Source organism: Rana temporaria, chromosome 9 (genome assembly GCF_905171775.1).
Source record: "Rana temporaria chromosome 9, aRanTem1.1, whole genome shotgun sequence".
Taxonomy (NCBI): domain Eukaryota; kingdom Metazoa; phylum Chordata; class Amphibia; order Anura; family Ranidae; genus Rana; species Rana temporaria.
Genome location: NC_053497.1, coordinates 117925423 through 117949016, shown reverse-complemented (window position 1 = coordinate 117949016; position 23594 = coordinate 117925423). Strand labels below are relative to the sequence as shown.

Here is a 23594-nt window from a genome sequence, read left to right as displayed (position 1 = left end):
TTTTTCTGGCAGATGTGCTGAAGGGCACTGCCTGGCCTTCAGTAGATGGCAGAGTCTTTCAGCACATCTGTGCACGTGCTGGTGTGCCCAAGCGCATGTGTGAGAATGACATGATTAGGAAGGTTCAGTCTGCACATGAACATAACTGACTGAACATAATTTCCCATACATTTCTAATCACACTGCATTTGCGCACCCACGCATGCGCAGATCTGCCATATATCAGAGAACCATCAAAGATGGCGGTGTCATTGAGGGGGGCGGGTCCAGTAGTAATGGGACAGAAGTTTCTCTTTATTGTACCTAAGTGTCCATTCATCCAGTGACTATTTCATACAAGCAATCCAGCTTTAAAAACAGCTTTGGACATGACACTGCCTGGCTGTGCAGGTGGTAATGAATGTTGAAGCTCTGGCAGTGAATGGATAGATTAGATATCTATAAAGCTGTTAAAGCACTGAGGTGGGGTTGTACAGTGGCTCTGCAGGTCAGGGTTTAATGCTGCTATCAAAGTTCTGCCAGTATAACGATTAATTCCGAAATTCCGATCGTGTGTGGGCCCCATCAGACTTTTTTCCATCGGAAGTAAAAAAATAGAACATGTTTTAAATTCCTCCGAAGGGAAATTCCGATCGTCTGTATGGAATTCCGTCTGAGAAAAATCCATGCATGCTCAGAATCAAGTCTACGCATGCTCGGAAGCATTGAACTTAATTTTCCTTTTAAAATTTCTGGCTCTGTTTGTGTAGGGGCTCTGGTTGTGTAAGTGTTAATACACTGGCTCTGTTTGTGTAGGGGCTCTGGTTGTGTAAGTGTTAATACACTGGCTCTGTTTGTGTAGGGGCTCTGGTTGTGTAAGTGTTAATACACTGGCTCTGTTTGTGTAGGGGCTCTGGTTGTGTAAGTGTTAATACACTGGCTCTGTTTGTGTAGGGGCTTTGGTTGTGTAAGTGTTAATACACTGGCTCTGTTTGTGTAGGGGCTTTGGTTGTGTAAGTGTTAATACACTGGCTCTGTTTGTGTAGGGAATCAGGTTGTGTAGGGGTTGATTCGCTGGCTCTGGTTGTGTAGGGAATCAGGTTGTGTAGGGGTTTATCCGCTGGCTCTGGTTGTGTAGGGGCTCTGGTAGTGTAGGGGTTAATACGCTGACTCTGTTTGTGTAGGGGCTCTGGTAGTGTAAGTGTTAATACACTGGCTCTGTTTGTGTAGGGGCTCTGGTAGTGGAAGTGTTAATACACTGGCTCTGTTTGTGTATGGAATCAGGTTGTTTAGGGGTTGATCCACTGGCTCTGGGTGTAGGGGCTCTGATAGTGTAGAGGTTAATACACTGTCTCTGGTAATGTAAGTGTTAATACACTGGCTCTGGTTGTGTAGGGGCTCTGGTAGTGTAGAGGTTAATACACTGGCTCTGTTTGTGTAGGGGCTCTGGTAGTGTAGGGGTTAATAGACGGGCTCCAGCGATGCCCTGTGTTCGTACCACCGTCCCCCCTGCCGGTGTTTTGCGGCGCTCTGTGGCAGCAGAGGGGTTAAAGGCTCATTCCTGGAATTTTTGGAATCCAGAACCTGCAGGTCGGACCGTACCAAGTGACAGACAGGTCCGCCGGGGGGAGGGAGGATTGAGCGCAACCTCTCCGTGAATGGTTTGATCTCCCGCCCGGGACTCCCCCCTGTTTGGAGGGGTGGTTGGTAGGCTCCGCTGGAAGCTCCAGTGTGAGCGGAGTACGGGGCTGCGATCTGCGGCCGGAGAGGTGAGAGCGATCCCGGGGAGAGAGGAGGGATCCTGGCCGGGGCTGGGTGAGTAGCTGTGTGTACCTAGTGCATGTACATAGTGCTTGTCATCACACCCATCTCATCCTACACTGTGTGTGCGCTGGATGTATGTATACAGAGCGATGTGTTTACACCGATCTCCTACATCCTATACTACACATAATACTACATATACATCCCATCCATACTACATGTACACTGCTTGCCTGGATCTCCTACATCCCTCCCTGTGTGCACACATATGTATATAATATATACACTCCTGTGTGTACATGGATCCCATAGTGTGTGTGTGTATATATATATATATATATATATATATATATATATATCATATACATTCCTGTGTGTACACGAATCTCTTTCATCCTATACAATGTGTGTGTTGAATGTATATACTGCATATACATGGATCCCATACAGTGTGTGTTTACATGGATCCTATGTGATGTGTGATGAATATAAATGCTCCATATTGGTTGTGTATACAAGGATCTCATGCACAATATATATACTCCCATCCAGGGTGTGTATACAAGGATCTCATACACAATATATATACTCCGCCATCCAGGGTGTGTATACAAGGATCTCCTACATCCTATACTGAATGTATACAGAATATGGTATACTATGGATCTCCATGCATGTGTATACACTCCATATAGACTGTGTTTACATCCGTGTGAGTGTCCTGACTATTTTCTTTATCTATCTATAGTAAGTCGCTGTTTATAATATGTTCTGCTGCTAACACATCGTATATGTTGCCTGTTACTATGGATATGATACACCGGGGTGTATGAGATTGATACAAGCACAGTGTACAGTACATAGAGCTTAGGTTGTTTTTAATGTGGATGTAATACATTGTGTACATAGGTGTGCCGGAGCTGCATTATATACAATGTATCAGATTCATATCATATACAACACATTGGGGTGCATAATGTCTGTATATGGTGTGTATCACTTGTGCCACCTGGTAATATGATAGTCTATAAATATCTAGGCTGTACCTGTATATAAACACTGTATATGGCGTATATAGCCTGTGTTGCCTGGTAATACACTGTGTATAAATACCTGAACTGTATGCTGGAAATAGCCTGTGCTGCCTGTTAATATCAAATCCTGTATAAATATCTGAGCTGTACGTGTAATATATTTTCTGTATATAAAATTAGTCTATGACAGTGGTCCCCAAACTGCTGTCTTGGCGCCAGATGCGGCATTGGGGCATTATGCCCCCTTGACACTGAAAATGGGGCACCGTTCCTCTCCACTGACCCCTAGTGCTGGGGCCACCGTTCCTCTCCACTGACCCCTAGTGCTGGGGCCACCGTTCCTCTCCACTGACCCCTAGTGCTGGGGCCACCGTTCCTCTCCACTGACCCCTAGTGCTGGGGCCACCGTTCCTTTCCACTGACCCCCAGTGCTGGGGACACCGTTCCTCTCCACTGACCCCTAGTGCTGGGGCCACCGTTCCTCTCCACTGACCCCTAGTGCTGGGGCCACCGTTCCTCTCCACTGACCCCTAGTGCTGGGGCCACCGTTCCTCTCCACTGACCCCTAGTGCTGGGGCCACCGTTCCTTTCCACTGACCCCCAGTGCTGGGGACACCGTTCCTCTCCACTGACCTCTAGTGCTGGGGCCACCGTTCCTCTCCACTGACCTCTAGTGCTGGGGCCACCGTTCCTCTCCACTGACCCCTAGTGCTGGGGCCACCGTTCCTCTCCACTGACCCCTAGTGCTGGGGCCACCGTTCCTCTCCACTGACCTCTAGTGCTGGGGCCACCGTTCCTCTCCACTGACCTCTAGTGCTGGGGCCACCGTTCCTCTCCACTGACCCCTAGTGCTGGGGCCACCGTTCCTCTCCACTGACCCCTAGTGCTGGGGCCACCGTTCCTCTCCACTGACCCCTAGTGCTGGGGCCACCGTTCCTCTCCACTGACCTCTAGTGCTGGGGCCACCGTTCCTCTCCACTGACCTCTAGTGCTGGGGCCACCGTTCCTCTCCACTGACCTCTAGTGCTGGGGCCACCGTTCCTCTCCACTGACCTCTAGTGCTGGGGCCACCGTTCCTCTCCACTGACCCCTAGTGCTGGGGCCACCGTTCCTCTCCACTGACCCCTAGTGCTGGGGCCACCGTTCCTCTCCACTGACCCCTAGTGCTGGGGCCACCGTTCCTCTCCACTGACCCCTAGTGCTGGGGACACCGTTCCTGACCCCTAGTGCTGGGGACACCGTTCCTGACCCCTAGTGCTGGGGACACCGTTCCTGACCCCTAGTGCTGGGGACACCGTTCCTGACCCCTAGTGCTGGGGACACCGTTCCTGACCCCTAGTGCTGGGGACACCGTTCCTGACCCCTAGTGCTGGGGACACCGTTCCTGACCCCTAGTGCTGGGGACACCGTTCCTGACCCCTAGTGCTGGGGACACCGTTCCTGACCCCTAGTGCTGGGGACACCGTTCCTGACCCCTAGTGCTGGGGACACCGTTCCTGACCCCTAGTGCTGGGGACACCGTTCCTGACCCCTAGTGCTGGGGACACCGTTTCTGACCCCTAGTGCTGGGGCCACCGTTCCTTTCCACTGACCCCCAGTGCTGGGGACACCGTTCCTCTCCACTGACCTCTAGTGCTGGGGCCACCGTTCCTCTCCACTGACCTCTAGTGCTGGGGCCACCGTTCCTCTCCACTGACCCCTAGTGCTGGGGCCACCGTTCCTCTCCACTGACCCCTAGTGCTGGGGCCACCGTTCCTCTCCACTGACCTCTAGTGCTGGGGCCACCGTTCCTCTCCACTGACCTCTAGTGCTGGGGCCACCGTTCCTCTCCACTGACCCCTAGTGCTGGGGCCATCGTTCCTCTCCACTGACCCCTAGTGCTGGGGCCACCGTTCCTCTCCACTGACCCCTAGTGCTGGGGCCACCGTTCCTCTCCACTGACCCCTAGTGCTGGGGCCACCGTTCCTCTCCACTGACCCCTAGTGCTGGGGCCACCGTTCCTCTCCACTGACCTCTAGTGCTGGGGCCACCGTTCCTCTCCACTGACCCCTAGTGCTGGGGCCACCGTTCCTCTCCACTGACCCCTAGTGCTGGGGCCACCGTTCCTCTCCACTGACCCCTAGTGCTGGGGCCACCGTTCCTCTCCACTGACCCCTAGTGCTGGGGCCACCGTTCCTCTCCACTGACCCCTAGTGCTGGGGCCACCGTTCCTCTCCACTGACCTCTAGTGCTGGGGCCACCGTTCCTCTCCACTGACCTCTAGTGCTGGGGCCACCGTTCCTCTCCACTGACCCCTAGTGCTGGGGCCACCGTTCCTCTCCACTGACCCCTAGTGCTGGGGCCACCGTTCCTCTCCACTGACCCCTAGTGCTGGGGACACCGTTCCTCTCCACTGACCCCTAGTGCTGGGGACACCGTTCCTCTCCACTGACCCCTAGTGCTGGGGACACCGTTCCTGACCCCTAGTGCTGGGGACACCGTTCCTGACCCCTAGTGCTGGGGACACCGTTCCTGACCCCTAGTGCTGGGGACACCGTTCCTGACCCCTAGTGCTGGGGACACCGTTCCTGACCCCCAGTGCTGGGGACACCGTTCCTTACCCCTAGTGCTGGGGACACCGTTCCTCTCCACTGACCCCTAGTGCTGGGGCTACCGTTCCTCTCCACTGACCCCTAGTGCTGGGGACACCGTTCCTCTCCACTGACCCCTAGTGCTGGGGATACCGTTCCTCTCCGCTGACCCCAGGACATTTCCTACTCCCACTGGCCACAGTTTGGACCCCTAAAGTTTGAAGGACAGTAAACTGGCTATTTGTATAAAAAGTTTGGAGACCCCTGCTCTATGATGAGTGTAGCCTGTGCCTATATAATGTACGTTATATTCTGAGGATATATACAACTAGATTTATATTGTGACATTAGCAGTTGAGGCCCGTCCCTAATCTACAGGGCGCCGGACGCATTTCAATGGGGCTTTTTTTTTTTTTTTTACCACTGATTTTTAGATATGAAAGTGTGGAGGTCGTTTTAGTACATAAAGTCTGTACATTTTTTATATTGATACATTGTACACGGCATTCCTGTGCTGGGTGTATTTACAGGCTTGTATACATATTTTTTATTTTTTATTTTTTTGGTGGATATGAAATATGTGGGCTGGCGGGTGCACACTCCTTCATTGTTGACGCAGATGTGGTAAACTGGATATATGTGTCCTGGGGGATTATCAGAGTCCTTTATGTATAGTGCTATATGTGTGAATTATAAATAACTCCAGTAATATTGGTAAATGTTTCTATATTACCCAGTGTGTACACGGATACCTAGCTGGTGCTTATACCAGGGTATGGACACATAGTGGAATTTAGTGCCAGCTAATTACACCACCTTGGGCGGCACACTCACCTTCTGTAATATTGTTTCATTGACGCCATGTTGAAATTCTGCATGACTCCTGGTTTTGTCACTACCTGTATGACCTGAACTCTGATGGCATTGGGTGGCAGCACATATCTTCAAGGCTGATGCAAGGTTGGTGGTTTGCTGTGTTCTCTATGGCGTTCATTTGCTACCCCAGTCTGTCTTACATTTAGGTACAAACTGGCGTGATAAAGTAATCCCTTCTATTGAGAGAGTATACATTTGCAACAGGAATACAATTTTTGTTCACACCTTTTTAACCACTACTCCTGGCTAATTTTAGACTTGCTCCAAAACTGCCACGCCTCTGTAAAGCGATCCACATCGCTGTTCAGAGGCAATGTGATGCTTCCTCGCCACATATTTTAACCCAGTAATTGTTGCACCAATATTATGCAACAGTGTACATTGCATGTGGTTGCGGGCATCTGCTGCGGTTCCCTAATTACTTGAATGAGTCATGTCCGGCAGGCTTATTGCCCACTGAATGTAAAAAGGAAGATGGGTTTTTGCCCTGGATGTTAAGGCAAAGCATTGCAACAATGGCATGTAAATTCCCCCCTCTGCCACCTTTTGCCGCTTAAGGTGGTTGTGGCGCACTAAAAACACATCTTAACGATGCATTTGTAACACCCTACCAAGATGAGACCACCAGAAATACCAACTTGGAGAAGGAAAGCCCACCTCTTCACTTCACTGTTACTGAGCCATGCCTCAGCTTATGGCAAGGACGAGGGGCGCAGGCTAGCCAGCTACTTTTACCTTGAAATTACAGATAATTATTCAGCATGGCCATACTTGCTGTACATGTAATACATTTCTAAGTGGAATTAAATGAAGACAAACTTTTTTTTGTTTTGGGTAGAGTAAGGGAATGTTATAACCTTGCCTTTTTTTTTTTTTTTCAATTCTGGGCATTTTCTTTCACTTCCTGTCCAATAGCAAAAACAGGAAGTGAGAGGAAATCCCTCTAAAGTGATGCCCACTGCACACATGCGACCTGCGCTGCGTGAATGGTCGTTTAGTCTTCTGGGACTTGTAAAGTGTCACAAAACACTGCGAGGTGGGAGAAGAACTTCCGCTTGGATTGCCTAGGTGGTTGAAGTGGGAGCGGGTACCTGCCCCCCCCCCCCCCCCCTAGAAAAAAGTGCCATTGCATAAAGAGGAAGGGATGGAGCTTTGCGTTTAGCTTGGTTTTTTAACCAATTTACATTTTATTTACTTTTTAACCAGCAGTATGGCAGTGGTATGTCTACCTTATTAATTTTATTATACAGAATCTATATAGCGCTTTACCAAATAATGGGAGGCAGTGCAGTTACAATACAAGAGGGTCAGGGGACCCTGCTGTTCAGAGCTTGGACTGTAAGTTCACCTTTGCATTTTTTTTTCCTGTAAAGTTGAACCAGCACTGGACACCCTCTTGGTCCCTGTGTACTTACCTCTGGGGTTTCCAAGCTGTCAGTAACCCGCAGCCTCTCCAGCAGTCCAGGGATTTGAAATCCCTGCTGTTCTCTCTTAGCCTCTCCAGGACTGAACAATGGATTCTGATTGGTCAGCAGTTGACAGCGCTGACCAATCATACTCCATCTGGTCTGGACTGTCCTATAGCCACTGACGGAGAAGAGTGGGGATTTCAAATCCATGGACTGCTGGACAGGCTGCGAGGGGTACTGACAGCTCAGAAACTCGAGGTAAGTACAATAGGAACCAGGGGGGGTGGGGAGGGTGTCTGGTGTTCATCTTTTTACAATCTATTTTGCCCATACTGTAGCAGAATTTTTTTAAATTTGTTTGAAATGTTTAATCTTGGGAACATTTTGTTTGATTTTTCTATTCTATTAGTAGAGTATTGACACATTGACATTCATTTTTAACCACAAAGACGAGAGAAATTTCTCTACTAAATAAATTTCTAACAATGTGTGTGCTTTTCATTCCAAAATTGTATGTAAGACCGGCCATACAAACCTGTGGTTGCAGGAAAGAAATTTGCACGATTCCCCCATCAACACAGAGTGCTGACAGGGGAATCCATCCTGCCGAGCAATTGTCTGCTCCTGACGGAGAGAAGACCGTGATGATCGCCAGCAATAATCACGCCGGCAGGCTGGTTGTTCCCCAGCTGATCGATTTGATAAACTTGGTACATTCAGCATGCCCATTAACGGTTCAAATCTCGTCCGGGTACTGCTGAACAGACTGATATTTAAATTGTGTTTGGCCGCCCTTAGAAACTAACTAAACTTTAAAGTACTTTCAAGTGACATTAGTCAAGTCACTACTTAGAATTTTTTGTACTAATATATGTTCAAAAATGTACTAGTGTGGAAGGGGCAAGTAATGCAAAAGGGGAACAGCGCTGCGCAAACTGTTGGCACTATATAAAACCTGTATGATAATAACATAGTGAGGGATGCGCTGAATGGATTTTATAAATGGAGGCCACTTTTGTCCAGTTGTATTAATGTCCCCCCTATTACTCTGGATCCTCCAAGTGAGGCAGAATAACCAACCTGGAATGGTACTCTAATGCGATGTTTGTGCAGCCGTGTCTAAACTGTCACTACTCAGGAGTAACACTACCGCTATTCTCCTTTCAGGACCCGGCCGCCCACTTGTCTGTGTGAAACGTGTCAATTACTTCACTTCACACAGAATGTTTACGCTTGTTTGGCGGCGGTGGGATGAGGCAGCATATGAGGCATTTCACTGTGGGATCTGCCACAAATGCTTTCCCATATGTTCAAAGTCTGACACTCTTTCTAGTCCCTGTGGGGACTGTAGGTTAGCCTTGCTGACTGGTAGTATCCGCAGCGCATGGCCTGTGTGAACGTCAGGGGGGTAATTTTTTACCCTTTTCCTCCTTTTCTTTCTTTTTTTTTCTCTGCACAATCATGTATTAAATACTGTCTGCTGCCATAAAAGCATTATCTCCTGTATCTGTGCCTTGTATGTGATGCTAAAAAAATATTGTACGCTAAGGCATCATGGACATAAAAAAATGCCATGTACAGCATATTATTTAAAATAATGTTTTATGCCTTTTAAGCGCAGTTCTGTTTTAGCACACTTCAGGTGTTTAATTATCGAATTTAAAAGCAGGCATAAAATGAAATTCAACAAGGTATCATTTGGAGAGTAGTTAATGAGCATTTACGCGCGTACGAGCGCAAACACGTGTACATTCATTTATACCAGTAGCCATAATAATGCATTATTCTGGTCAGTTAAATGAGTTTACACTCAACACGATACGCATGTAAACACGTGTAATTGTGCACCAAAACAAGCTTTTTATATACCTAAAAGGATAGTTCACCTTTACAAAAAAACTGCCTATGCAGGTAAGGGATGTTTGTAGATTAAAGCGATCCTGTGCAGCTCTGACTAAAGATGAATAATGCCCTTGCTATAGGTGTAGGACATTTACATTCCTTATGAAGCCTGACTGGTATACTCCCAGGATGTTGCTAAGTTGGGCTTAGTCGTCGCTGCTTAGCTCCACCATCACAGGAGTGAGCTATTTCTCTGATTCAAACCACCTCACATGCTCTTTCTCCTCCATGATGCAGTAGCTCTGAGCTCAGCATTTGAGAGCTCACTCCTGCGATGGTGGAGGTGAGCAGTGACAACTAGGCCTCACTTAGCAATGTCCTGGGAGTATTCAAGTCAGGCTTCGTAAGGTATGTAAATGTCCTACACCTATATCAAGGGCTTTATTTAACTTTAGTCAGAGCCGCATAGTTTGTTTTTATCTACAGACGCCCCTTATCTGCATAGACAGTTTTGTGGTACAGGTGAACTATCCCATTTAAAGTTACATGAAAGGTTCACTTTTTTTTTCTTTCCGTTTTAAAATAATAAATATGTTCTACATACCTGTTCTGTGCAATACTTTTGCACAGAGCACCCCCGATTCTCCTCTTCTGACACCCCCCTGCTGGAGCTCCTGGCTCCTCCTCTTCGGCAGTGCCCCCATAAAAAGCCACTTGTGTGGGTTCACTCCCGAGACAGGGCAGGTCGGTCGGCCCCCGGTCATTGAATTTGATAGCCAATGGCTCCCGCTGCTATCAAAATCTGTGCAGTGGAGCTGGAGAAAGCCAGATGAGCCGCTGCTCTCATTCACATCGCTGGATCAGGATTAGACTCGGGGGAGGAGACACATGCAGCACAGAAGATATTTATCCTTTTGGGCCCGGTTCACTCTTGTACGATGCCAGACATCGCATGTATTTCTCGGCGCACTGCTGTTCACATTACATGCGATGTCTGTGCGGTGCGATATCAGCCATACAGACAGTATGGCTGATATTGCACCACATTCGGTCCAAACGCACACGGGACCCTTTTTTCTGTTCGGACCAGAATCGTATCGCATGTGTTTTCACATATATGCGATCCGATTCATGTCCGAACTGTCAGTTCGCAGTGCAATACGCAAGCTGAAATTGGGGGTTTCGTTAACGTATGACACTCCCCAGCAGTTCGCATATGGCAGTGTGAACTGCCATGCGTGTCGGGTGGGATGTGGGAATCCGCAGTGTTCCCGCATCGCACGAGTGTGACCCGGGCCTTAAAGTGGTTGTAAACCGCAGGTGGTTAATAAAAATAAATAAAAAATACTGCAATGCATAATGTGCTAGTATGCATCGCATGCAAGCACATAACCATACTTTCCTGAGATGGAAGCTCTCCAGTGCCGTAATGTCACAGCTGAGACGGCTGGCATCTTTCCCAAGGTCTTCCTTCCGGGTTTGCGGTCTCTAAGTACATGAGTGGCCGGGGGCACAATGAAGCCGCTCTCACACATCTGCCATCGACTTACAGTGCCGGACCTTCAGAGTGCATGCACCGGTGATGTTATCGACTGCATGCACTCTGAATAGTTTAGGAGATATTCGCAGTACCTACAGGTAAGCCTGTAGGTACAAGTCGTAGTACAGAGTTTACTACCACTTTAATGCAAAGAATGCATTAAGGTTAAAAAAAAAAAAAAAAAACCTAAGGCCTTACGACCGCTTATATTTTCTGCCATCTCCTGGTGGAAAGATCCAGCATAAATGGTAGTATTTTAGAAGGCCAAATTGTATCCCGCCTTGACTGTTGTAACCCTTATCTCTGCAGTCTTCTAACAGACTACTACTGTTTTTAGAAGTTAGGATTGGTACAAGCCAAATGCATTCCTCTCCTCGTAAATCGATCCTCCCCTCATTTACACAGCGCCGATGCCAGTACACCTTGAATGAGCCTTGTATGCATCTCTAACCAGCAGGTGCCCACTCAAGTTTGAGGGCGCAGGGGCTGGACGGACACAGCCACTCGGCCTATTGTGGTAGGGGTGCGGATGAGCGCCCATTCACTTGCACACCTGTCACACCTGCCATCTAGGGACGCACAAACGGCTCATTCATGGTGTACAGGCATCGTTGACTGTGTGTACAGGGCTTAAAGAGTAACTTCATGTCTGAAAGTTCTGCTTTGTTTGAAATAAATCACTTGGTACTAAAGACTTCTTCATGGAATCCATGGAATTCTGCCTTAAAGCTTATCCCCCCCTTTCACAATCTTGTAATTTTATTCTAAATTCGATTTTCAGGCTTTTTCTCTTTTTATTGTTACCTGGTATTTCTCCTAATATACTTCCTAACCCTCCTTGTTACACGTTTTCTCCATCATATCTACAGGAGCCATGGTTGTCACACAGGCTGGACTTCAACCATACCTATCTTTGTCTCCAACGTGGTGGATTGATGGGAATAGTAGTTTACATAAGAAAGATAAGGTTCTTTGTACTCAAGTTCACAGGAAGCGACAAGCACACTGCATTGCTGCCTAGATCAAAAGTTAGTTTCTATACCTGCTAGCCTGAAACGTAAAAACAAATGCAGCCACCACATACAAGGACTAGTAGGCTGCATTTGTTTTTTTTTTTTTCGTGTGTGAATGGCCATCCTGCAACCACAGGCGCTGAGTAGGTGACATATCATCACTTCACCTCAAGGGCTGCCACGTGTAAACTTGGCCTAGGAACTCCTGGAAGTTTTTGGCCATCTGTATCCGTTTGTGGAGATTTTCTTTTGCATGCTCTTCTAGAGACACAACAGGAAGTGAGAGGAAATGTACTGCTCCTGTGTAGCTTACACCATAGAGAACCATTTATGTCATCAGCTAGCGACAACTTGCGCCACTTCATAATTAATCGCAGACGATTTTAGAAGCTTGATTGCGCATTCTTTTCTGTAATTCGAATTTTTCCCATACATGCTATTTCCTCTACAAAGTCTACATGACTAATAATGCCTTGTATTATTCCCGTCCCATTTTAGATAATATGACCATACGGGCAGCTCTCAAATACCCTGTCCTAGCTGTTATAATGGCTACATTCCACCTATAAATATATTCTCCTTTGTCTTCTCCCAAGTGATAGGCTGTTTAAACTGATGGGTAGATCAAAGGGAATACATTTTGTATTTCACTGCAATTGAACTGATTGATCCAATCTTTGTAGGTGAATCACCCTTCATAGATCCTTCTGAATACATGGGTAGTCTATGTAAAATAAGGCAATTGGTGCTGGATTTGTAAATCTGGCCCCTTTCACACGTGCCGACCGTTTGTTACATCAGTTCAGTCAGTTTTCATCCCTTTTTTACATCTGTTTTTAACTTTTTACATCCATCAGCTAGAGTCTTTGACCACTTGAGTCCTGGAGAATTTTTTTTCCTGCAAATACTGACCGTTTGCCCATATTTATATTTTTTATGGAATTAAAATATTGCTTTGATCTGTTCTAAAAAATGGATGTTGACGGAAGCGGATGTAAACGTTTTTTTTTTCCATCCGTTGCCGGATTGGTGAAAACTGACAAAACGGTTTGCATGTGGGACGGGCCCTACAGTTCACTGTGGACGGGGCCTCTCGCATGAACATACCAAACAATACCTAAATTCCCATCAAGCACAAGACCCCATGGGGTTGATTTACTACAACTGTAGAGTGCAACAATCTGCTACAGCTGTGCATGGTAGCCAATCGGCTTCCATCTTCAGCTTGTTCAATTTGAAGTGTTACTAAATCCGGCACCCTGCATTCACTATATCTGGTCACCCACAGTACACAGAACATGTAAATAAAATTATTTTAGTAAAAATAGGCTGCTAAATACCTTTTTCCCATCAGCAGTATATAGCAGTCTTGTGACTTCTATCGTTGTCTTGTTAAAGGAGTTGTAAACCCTCACGGTTTTTCACCTTTTGTATTTTATGCATTAAGGTGAAAAACCTTTTGTGCTGCAGCACCAAAACCCCCCCCGCGCTTTTTCTTACCAGAGCCCGATCGTTCCAGCGACGGGGACAAGCATAGTGGCTCCAATTGCTGTCTCTGGTCCTCATTGGATAGATTGATGGCAGCAGGAGCCATTGCCCCCCCCCTGCTGTCAATCAGCAGGGGGGGGCTGAGTCCTGCTGTTTGTGTCAATGGATGCTGTAGCAGGACTCGACAGTGCACCCGTACGAGTGCCCCCATGAAACGCATGATTAGAGCCTGAGGCCCTCAACCCACTCAGTTGTGTGACAATAGAGAATTATTATTCACTATTGTCTTCCAGATTCTCCTCCCGGCCAATCGGGAGTTGGGTCTTAAGACCTGATTGGCCGAGAGGAGACGCGATTGTATTTGTCACCGAGGAAAGTTGCAGAGGAGGAAGCCGTTGTGAAGTCGGAGACGCAGGGTGAAGTGGCCCAGGAGGAAGCTGCGCCTTAGAGGAGATGCAGGAAGGAGATGGGCAAAGTGCGGGGCTGGTGGGGACGACAACCGAGGGGGAGGACTTTGGCGATGGGTGTCTTGTTTGCCTCCCCCCAAATATACAGCACCAGCTGCCACTGCATACAAAGGCTGTTTTTTGACAATACTTTATAAGCTTACTTAAACCTCCTTTCATTTTGTGACTGCTGCCTATCTGCTTGCTATCTTTCTACAACTTTGTAGATTGCCAGCATGCTTTGCAGCTTCTCCTCTGCCGTCTACTTTCCATTTCTAAGGACTATATATCCCATGGTACCTTGCTGCCTGCAAGCAGTGATTCCTGTGCTGGCCTCCTGAATCTCCCCCTCTGTAGTTCAGAAAGCAGGCTCTGTGAAAGGTGTGACACAGCAGTGCTTACTCACTGGGTATAGTGAATATGTGTCACAGAATTCAAAGTAGTAAACCTATGGGGAACTTCCGAAAGGAAGTTTACAAATGTCAAGGTCATTCAGATTAATAGAAGTAGGCTAGAAATAATTGAAATACAATATGCAAATAAATATTTTATTTTTAATTGTGTCCGTTGGCACACAAATAATAAGGAAACCTTTTCAGTGACTGTATATATGAAATTTGTTTTTCAGGTTAGCCTGAAGTTCTTAATTGCAACTTTGTTTAGTTTTCCTCCCATGTGCTTTGGAATTTGCTGACAATTTATGGGCAGGAATAACAATACTACAGTCTTGTCATCGTATAAAGAGATTTTATAAACTGCTGCGGTGACTGTGGAGAAACTGCAGGTTGTGACTAATGGGAAACCCAAATTAAAGGTACACTGCAGTCTTAAAGTGTTACTAAACCCCGGACCTTGCATTCTATCGGATCTCCCACAGTACGCAGGACATGCAAATATTTTAGTAAATATAAACTGCTAAATAACTTTTCTAATCCGCAGTATATAGCAGTCTTGTGACTTCTATCAGTGTCTGGTTAAAACTTGTAGGGGGAGTTTTCATACGTCATGACGCCTTGACCCTCTGTCTGGACAGTGCTGATTGGTCCTGTGCTGAACACATGCATTCTCCCAAGAAAAAAAAATCTCTAGCAATACAAAACAAACTGAGCATGTGCAGCCTGACTCCAAAGCCTCTGTGTTATCCGGACATGTTTTGGAGTCGGTGGAAGAAGTGGGAGGGTCTGTGCATACAGGATCAAACGGCCTTTTTACACAATGCAGAGGATTAACCCCTAACAAGCATGCTTTACTGCATATAAAAGCTAATTTTACTGTTGTGGGTTTAGTACAGCTTTAATGAAAATAAAGTCTTGAAATACTTACAGGGAGTATAGCCTACTTCTCTTGTTCCAGACATTGCTGTAGTGCACTAGCCTACCCCACTTCCCTTTTTGTCATCAGCCTGGTCTGGGAACACCTGCTTCTGAGGTAGGAGAGCTGTTCCCAAACACACCCACTGCAGGCCCTTTGCCGCTTTCTGATTAAAAAAAAGTCAGTACGTTTTTTTTTTTTTTCTTTCTTTGTCAGCAGTTCGATTCAAACTTGCCTTTAAAAATGTCAATATAAAAAGTTAGAAGTTGTACATGCGAAGCTCTCATAAATGTGACCAAGGTGAATTAGAAAACTCTGAATAGAGCAAATTTATAAATGTGGAAGCACTTAAAGCGGTTGTATACCCGCAAATAAATTATTTATTTCACCTGAAAGGCAAAAGCCATAATGAGCTAGTATGCACTGCATACTAGCTCATTATGAAATACTTACCTTAAAACGAGGTGTGGGGAACTCGCCTGGTCTACGCCGAGCGAGATATCATCTTGCCTGGCGTGTCTTCCGTGTATCGCCGCTCCAGCACTGTGATTGGCTGGAGCGGCGATGTCATCACTCAGCATGCGCGCGGGAGACTTAAAGCGGATGTTCCACCCCAAAAATATATTAAAAGCCAGCAGCTACAAATACTGCAGCTGCTGACTTAATATATATATAAGGACACTTACCTGTCCTGGAGTCCAGCGCCGTCCGCAGCAGAGCACGCGCGATCGCTCGTCACCCTGCTGCTCCCCCCTCCATCCACGCTGAGGGAACCAGGAAGTGAAGCGCTGCGGCTTCACTGCCCGGTTCCCTACGGCGCATGCGCGAGTCGCGCCCGCCGGTTAGCTCCCGCTGTGTGCTGGGAGCCGAGTGTTCCCAGCACACAACGGGGGGGGCGACGGGATGTGACGCAATGCCCGTCTTTTGCCCGTGAATGCCGGGCCGGAAGTGGGTGCAAATACCTGAAAGGTGTCAAATGTGACACCGGAGGGGGGGAGGGTTCCGATCAGCGGGACTCCACTTTAGGGTGGAGAACCGCTTTAAAACCGGCAAGGGCCGACCCTTTAGCCGAGGATCCCCGCTGCGCATGCGCCGCTGCAATCAGCGGCACATTGCGGGGGGAATATCTCCTAAACCGTACAGGTTTAGGAGATATTCTTTATACCTACAGGTAAGCCTTATTATAGGCTTACCTGTAGGTAAAAGTTACAAAAACAGGTATACAACCACTTTAATGAGGTCCAGGGCTGTGATCCGATATTGGCGGCAGTGTCTAAATGAGTCGGTGACTTTGAAAAATCATAACTTCCATTCTGCATGTTGTATTGGATGGTGTTCATATTGACCCCCATATTATACCATTGACGTGCTACATATAATAATGGGACAGTCTTTATCTGCATACTATTCCCGGTCAGTGAATCGGGAAGTACTGAAGCCAAGGGATCAGCCCAGTAACTAGCATTTTTAAAATGAGATCAGCAATGGTGACTGTTTTTTTTTTTCAAATACAAAGCAGCACTGTTGCCTCTACATGATCCATATTTTAATACAGTTGCCATAGATTGTCACCTTTGTGCTGTTAGTCATTGTGTAAAGTTCTCCCGGTCTCCATGCACAAACAATTCTCTTCTTCCTGCTTTTGCACAATGTCTAAAATTGACGTATGACTTCATCCCTCGCCCCACTTACAAAACTCATTCTGCTTCTCAGTAGTGTTTCACGTGGTTTCTAATGACATAATCCCTTAAAGTTAATCTACAACCTCAAGTTCAGCAATTTATCCAACTGTGCCGCGCGGAGCCTGCCTCTGATCCCAGGCTGTCCGGCTTTCTGGGGATCTCTCAGGATTGTGGGGTATGAGAATCCCGGAGACAGTTCTCTGTGCAGAGCGATAATATTTGGCTGACCGTCATTTAATTATGGACATTTTTTGTAGTTGGTGACCAGGTTTGCACACACCTCAGGAGGGATTTTGGTCCATTCTTCTTTTTACAGATGTTCTCTAAAGTTCTTCTCTCTCTCCTCTCCTAGGGTCAGATTCACGTAGAAGAGCGGCGGCGTAACGTATCGTAGATACGTTACACCGCCGCAATTTTTCATCGCAAGTGCCTGATTCACCAAGCACTTGCGATGAAAACCTACGCCGGCGGCCCAATTCAAATGGGCGTGTGCCATTTAAATTAGACGCGCTCCCGCGCCGGACCTACCACGCATGCTCCGTTTCCGAACTCCCGCCGTGCTTTGCGCAAAGTGATGTAATTTTTTCGAACGGCGACATGCGTAGCGTAATTCCGTATTCCCGGACGGCTTACGCAAACCACGTTATTTTTGAAATTTCGACGCGGGAACGACGGCCATACTTTACACAGCAATACGATTGCTGTGTAACGTTAAGGCACCAAAAAAAATGACTAACTTTGCGACGGGAAACTAGACTAGCGGCGACGTAGCGAACGTGAAAAAAAGTTGTGGATCGCCGTAACTCCTAATTTGCATACCTGACGCTGGTTTACGACGCAAACTCCCCCCAGCGGCGGCCGCGTTATTGCATCTTAAGTTCCGACAGTGTAATTCAATTACACCTGTCGGATCTTAGGGCTAACTATGCGTAACTGATTCTATGAATCAGTCGCTGTCGTGGCAAAAAGCTGGGCTGTACGCAGAGCACACCGCCATTTTGCCCTGTGCTATTAAGCACAGAATCCATCTTAATGAAATAATCCATAATTAAACTAAATAGATTCACTCACCATCATTCTCTGCCATTCATACAAGCAAGAGACCTCACACCAGCATGTTCTCATTCCATTCAGCTCTCAGTCATCATCCCTTCTGACTTCAAGCCCCTTTTCCCTTTATTTATGTCAATTTGAGTAACAAAAGAAGGTGGTGGCTTTACAAAACAGCCAATCAGACATGGTGTATACATTCAAAAGAACCAATCGCAGACATGTGATTGGAACAATGCTTAGACGGTTGCAGGCAGTTTAATTAAAAGACTCAGTAGGAAGTGAGGTCACAACATGTGACCACCTCCATAGGAAGTGAGCTCACAGGGTGTCAGCTTCACCCAGCAGATGCCCATGTATGGAAACCCCTCCAACAGGGATTCCATACAGCAATAACAAAATAATACAACAACAATACAACAACAATACAATACAGCAATAATCAATAACAATACAGCAATAATCAATAACAATACAGCAATATAATAACAATAGGATACAGTTCCTGATCAGAGGAGCTTATCTGCAGGTGTAGGCGCACATCACAAAACAGTGTTGATCAGGTACTGAGAGATGACGGGCGCGCACACCAGCTAAATTGACAATGCGCTTGCAAAGCGGACGCACCGAGAAGGCGAATATCTGTGCATCACACAGGGGCCCTTTCGCCGGCCGACACCCCCCCTCCACAAACACCCTTCTCCAAATCAGGAAGTGTATCTCCACAAGTCTGTCTGCCCCAGTCAGCTTTCTAGAGCGGGCTGAGGGAGAACCAACCATGGGTGCCATTATGACAATACATATTAAATACATCTTCAAATTTCCACCACAGTCGCATAGATAGAACAACAGATACGACGGCGTATCAGGAGATACGCCGTCGTATCTGCTCTGTGAATCTGGCCCTAGTCCTTCCTTTCAAGTAAGTTCTTACTTCAGGCAAAAGTTTGTTTCTTCAGCTTTAGAATAAAAACTTCTACCAGATTTATAATTTTTTTCTGTCAATTTCTTCTGTCTAGAATGATTGATACCAGTATAAGGCTTTAAAACAAGCCCTTACTAACTACCGTAACTACAGGCACTGTGGAGCAACTCATCGTCAATATTTACAGCAAAAACTCTAAAGTCACCTAAAGTTTAGTTTCTCAGCGGCTCGCCTCACTCTCCTTGTTCTACGTTTGGCATTCAAGGTTAGAAGGCTGCTATGTCGCTGCTGGCAGGGGGAAACGGAGGGGGTAGCGGAGTTGCAGAATCGCTGGTGGGAGGGGGAGTCGAGCAACTAAATCGCTGCGAGGAAGGAGAGCAGTGGAAGCTAAGCTGACTTCGGGAAGGACTTGGATGATGTCAGTGTGTCCCCTGTGAGATTTGAGGGTGAACTGGTCCACAGTGCATGCATCTACAGAGAGGTCAGTAAGGGTTTGTTTTAAAGTTAATTTACTTGATTTTTTAATGGCTTGTCCACAGATTCTTTTTAAAGTAGAATTAAAGGGGTTGCAAAGGTTCGTGTTTTTTCACCTTTAAAGAAGGCCATCCTTGGTCAATTCTCCATCTGATAATGCCTTGCTGTCACATTGATCCTATGGTTTGAATGCTTTCTGAATTGCTAACCTAGTATAATATGCAGATCGGGGAATCTGACATCACTGATTGGGAACCATTAGGAAGGGAGAAGAGAGGTGGAGATGCAGCAGAAACCTGCCGAACCCCTAGAAGAAGCAGATGCCATGCCACCCTGTTTTGAATCATGTGACCTAATGCAACAATGTCTTCAATGGTCATCTGACCCTGGAGTGGGATTTGGGAGGATTATTTTCTTTTATAGACGATTCATGTATGTTGCTTGTTCTAAAAAGCCAGCCATACACATTTCAGTCTGTATCTTTTTCATCTTTCATTAATAGATTGAATTGAATAGACTTATTAGGTAGGTTCTAATACTACATAGTTTTCGTGATTGCAAAGGGGAAAGCACAGCTACTGTATAAGACCGGGTTCACATATGTGCTGCCACGGGTTCGTGCCTAGGCTCGAGTGCGTGTCTATTCACCGGTTCAGGTCCGAATTTTTTTTCTGATTTCGCACCTGAACTAGATCCAAATGCACACAGGACCCTTTTGCAATCGGCTGCCCCAGACTTGTGTGAACTGGCTCCATTGAGAGCCGGTCACACTAGCACTGTCATGCGAATTGGATGCGACGAACCCTGCATCCAATTCTCATATAAGTGAAACCAGCCTAATAGATTGTAATGTCTATGGCCCGCTGAATGGACTGAAATGTGCTTAGTGGGTGGCCCTGTTGGCACCACCTTGCTCGACAGAAGTGGATTTTTTCAATCGGCTTTTGTCCAAGGAGATGATTTCCGTTTAAAATTGCTCATCAATTCTTAGATCGGTTAAGGATGTTTGCGATAAGGCACCTGCATTGGTGTTCCCAACTCCAGTGGCTCATCTGCCATTGTTGTGATAAAGGTGTCTAATGCTGGCCATATGCTAGTAGAATTTTGTTCTATGCATGAAGGTAAAACAAACTTCTGAGAGTAGCTTGCCTCCTCTGTGCAAGGGTTTTGCACAGAGTGGCCCTGGTCCTTTTTTTTCCTGGGGTCCCTCGTGGTCCTATTTGTAGGAATGTTCATTCAAAAATCTAATATATGGTCTGCTTTACACTTCCCTCTTTGAGGCTAGGTTCACACTGCTGCGAATTCAAAATCGCGGTAAAATCGCGATTTCGCCGCGATTTCGGCCACGATTTAAGAGACATCTGTGCAGGGTTCAATGTAAATCGCGGCCCGAAATCGCAAAAAGTAGTACAGGAACTACTTTTTGAAATCGGTGCAGCACCGCAGATGCGGAGTCGCACCGATTAGGACAGTGCCATTGCCGACAATTGCCGCCGATTTGAGATGCGATTTGACATGTGAAATCGCATCTCAAATCGTACCAAATCGTACCCAGTGTGAACCAGGGCTAAGGTTTACTTTTTTTGCATTATAAAAAAATTCATCAAGTGACTCCTAGACGATTGTAGGAGTGCAAATCTTGGTAGGGTTCCTGTCCACTGGGGTTCTAGAGAGATGTGGGGGAAGATTAAAGGGGTTGTTCACACGTATTAGCACGTCTGCATACAGGATCCTGTGTCTCCGTGCACCCCCACCTCCCCCGCTGCGCGACGGCCGGTAATTGAGGCCGCGGCTTTGCGGCCTTGTGAAGGCCCAAGCTTCCTTCTGTGACCTGCGCCATCTGGTGGTGGCCGTTGGCATTACAAGTAAAACGGCAGTTCCAATGTGTAATTTTTCACTGCCATCTCCTTCCCTCTAATTAGAACCCCCAAACATTAGAATAAAAAATATATATATAACACCCTAGAGAATAAAATGGCGATCGTTGCAATACTTTCTGTCACGCCGTATTTGCGCAGCGGCCTTACAAGCGCACTTTTTTGGGGAAAAAATACACTTTTTTTTTTTATTAAATGAGACAACAGTAAAGTTATCCCAATTTTTTTTAATATTATGAAAGATAATGTTACGCCGAGTAAATTGATACCCAACATGTCACGCTTTCAAAATTTACGTCCGCTCGTGGAATTCCGACAAACTTTTACCCTTTAAAATCTCCATAGGCGACGTTTAAAGGTTGAATGTTTTGAGTTAGAGGAGGTCTAGAGCTTAAATTATTACTCTCGCTCTAACGATCGCGGCGATACCTCACATGTGTGGTTTGAATACCGTTTACATATGCGGGCGCTACTCACTTATGTATTCGCTTCTGCGCACGAGCTTGTCGGGATGGGGCGCGTTTTCTGGCTCTTAACTTTTTTAGCTGTCTCCTAGATTCCAAGCAAATTTGTCAAACCCTGTGCTAACGGCTGCTATAGCAGCTAGCAATAATCATTGTCTTCCCCACCGGGAGCAAACAATTGCTCAAAAGGTGGGCTTCCCCTTTCAGCACTGTTTGTGTTGATGGGGGAATTGTGCAAATATCTTTCCTGCAACCCATGGTTGCAGGATCAATTTGCACTGTTTATGGTCTGCCTAAGGAACAGCAGAGCTTTGGCCCGCAAACTTCTTTACCGGCGTCTGTTTGATGTAATCTTAGGGGAGTATGTAGCAATAGCTTTTCTTATGAATGGATCTGCCTGGTAGGACAATAACGGCATTGTTCTCCAAGCCGGGGTCATTGGTCTGTGCGGCTGACTTGCAATAATATTTTAATAAGACACGTAGGTGGACCAAAAGTAGCGTGCTATGAAACTCCAACTCTTTCCGAGAAATTCGTAATTTTTTTTTTTTTAAATTGCGAACGCATAATTGTAAAACTTTTTGCTAATTACTTTTGGCAAAGTGATTGTGTCGGCAGTGGGAACACTCTCACTTGCCCAAGTTAATCAGAAACCCTTTACAGTAAAGCTGGCCATGCACCAGTGGAATTTTGTTATAAAAATCTTGTTTTTGGAGCGATTGTTTGATTTTTCTAATCATTAGGGGCGTCAAATCAGTGAATGTGTTTGATCGTAGTGACGAGAAATATGGAAGGAGCAGGGTGAAACCTTTTTCTCAAACGCATTTTTAACATTGTATGTGGTTTTCTTTTAGAAATTTAAATTTTCTCAAAAAATAAATGTTAAAAGCAAACACATTTTTTTTTTTTTGTTATTGAATGTGCCAACAAGGTTTTTCATATGAACATTTACCAGTGTATGGCCAGCTTAAAATTCTGACATTTGCAAGGAATTTCTCCATTCTGCCTGACTGCTACAGCTATAGAAAAGATGAATAATGTCGTCCTGTTCCACTGATGGATTCTACATAAGGCAAGATAAACAAATACCGTATTTATCGCGGTATAACGCGCTCCCGCGTATACCGCGCACCCCTAAAGTTGCCCCGAATCCTGTGGAAAAAGTTTTTTTTGTACTTACAGTTTTGGTGTCTTGCGTGGCGTCCATCGGCGGCCTCGTCGGGTCCGGCGTCCGTCTGCTGCTTCGGGTGTCCTCTTCGTCGGGTCCGGCGTCCGTCTGCGGCTTCGGGTGTCCTCTTCGTCGGGTCCGGCGTCCGTCTGCTGCTTCGGGTGTCCTCTTCGTCGGGTCCGGCGTCCGTCTGCTGCTTCGGGTGTCCTCTTCGTCGCGTCCGGTGTCCGTCTGCTGCTTCGGGTGTCCTCTTCGTCGGGTCCGGCGTCCTTCTGCGGCTTCGGGTGTCCTCTTCGTCGGGTCCGGTGTCCGTCTGCTGCTTCGGGTGTCCTCTTCGTCGGGTCCAGCGTCCGTCTGCGGCTTCGGGTGTCCTCTTCGTCGGGTGCGGCGTCCTCCCCGCTCGTTTCCTGCGCCGAGTTTGAATACTGCGCCGACATATACAGAGCGCAGTACACTCGTGTATTGTCGGCAATGCTCGGCTACCCGCACTGACGTCCTGTACGTCCAGGACGTCAGCGCGGGAGGAGCCGAGACTGCCCGACAATACACGAGTGTACTGCGCTCGGTATATGTCGGCGCAGTATTCAAACTCGGCGCGGGTATCGGCGTATACCGCACACCCACGATTTTGCCCTGATTTTCAGGGCAAAAAAGTGGGCGGTATACGCCGATAAATACGGTA

General features: G+C 46.7%; 1 protein-coding gene across 6 annotated transcripts in view; it reads left to right on the top strand.

The window, feature by feature from the left end:
- The first annotated feature begins 1593 nt into the window (after window positions 1–1593).
- The window catches only part of CCDC120 (coiled-coil domain containing 120), a 57965-nt gene continuing 35964 nt past the window's right edge, over window positions 1594–23594 (top strand). Inside the window, exons 1-2 of one of the 6 annotated variants that reach the window (XM_040324261.1) lie at window positions 1594–1794; window positions 14590–14775. The gene's annotated coding sequence lies outside the window, so the exon portion shown is untranslated. The remainder of the gene's footprint in view (window positions 1795–14589; window positions 14776–23594) is intronic. The other 5 variants (XM_040324264.1, XM_040324262.1, XM_040324260.1 and 2 more) reach the window with 5 other exon arrangements.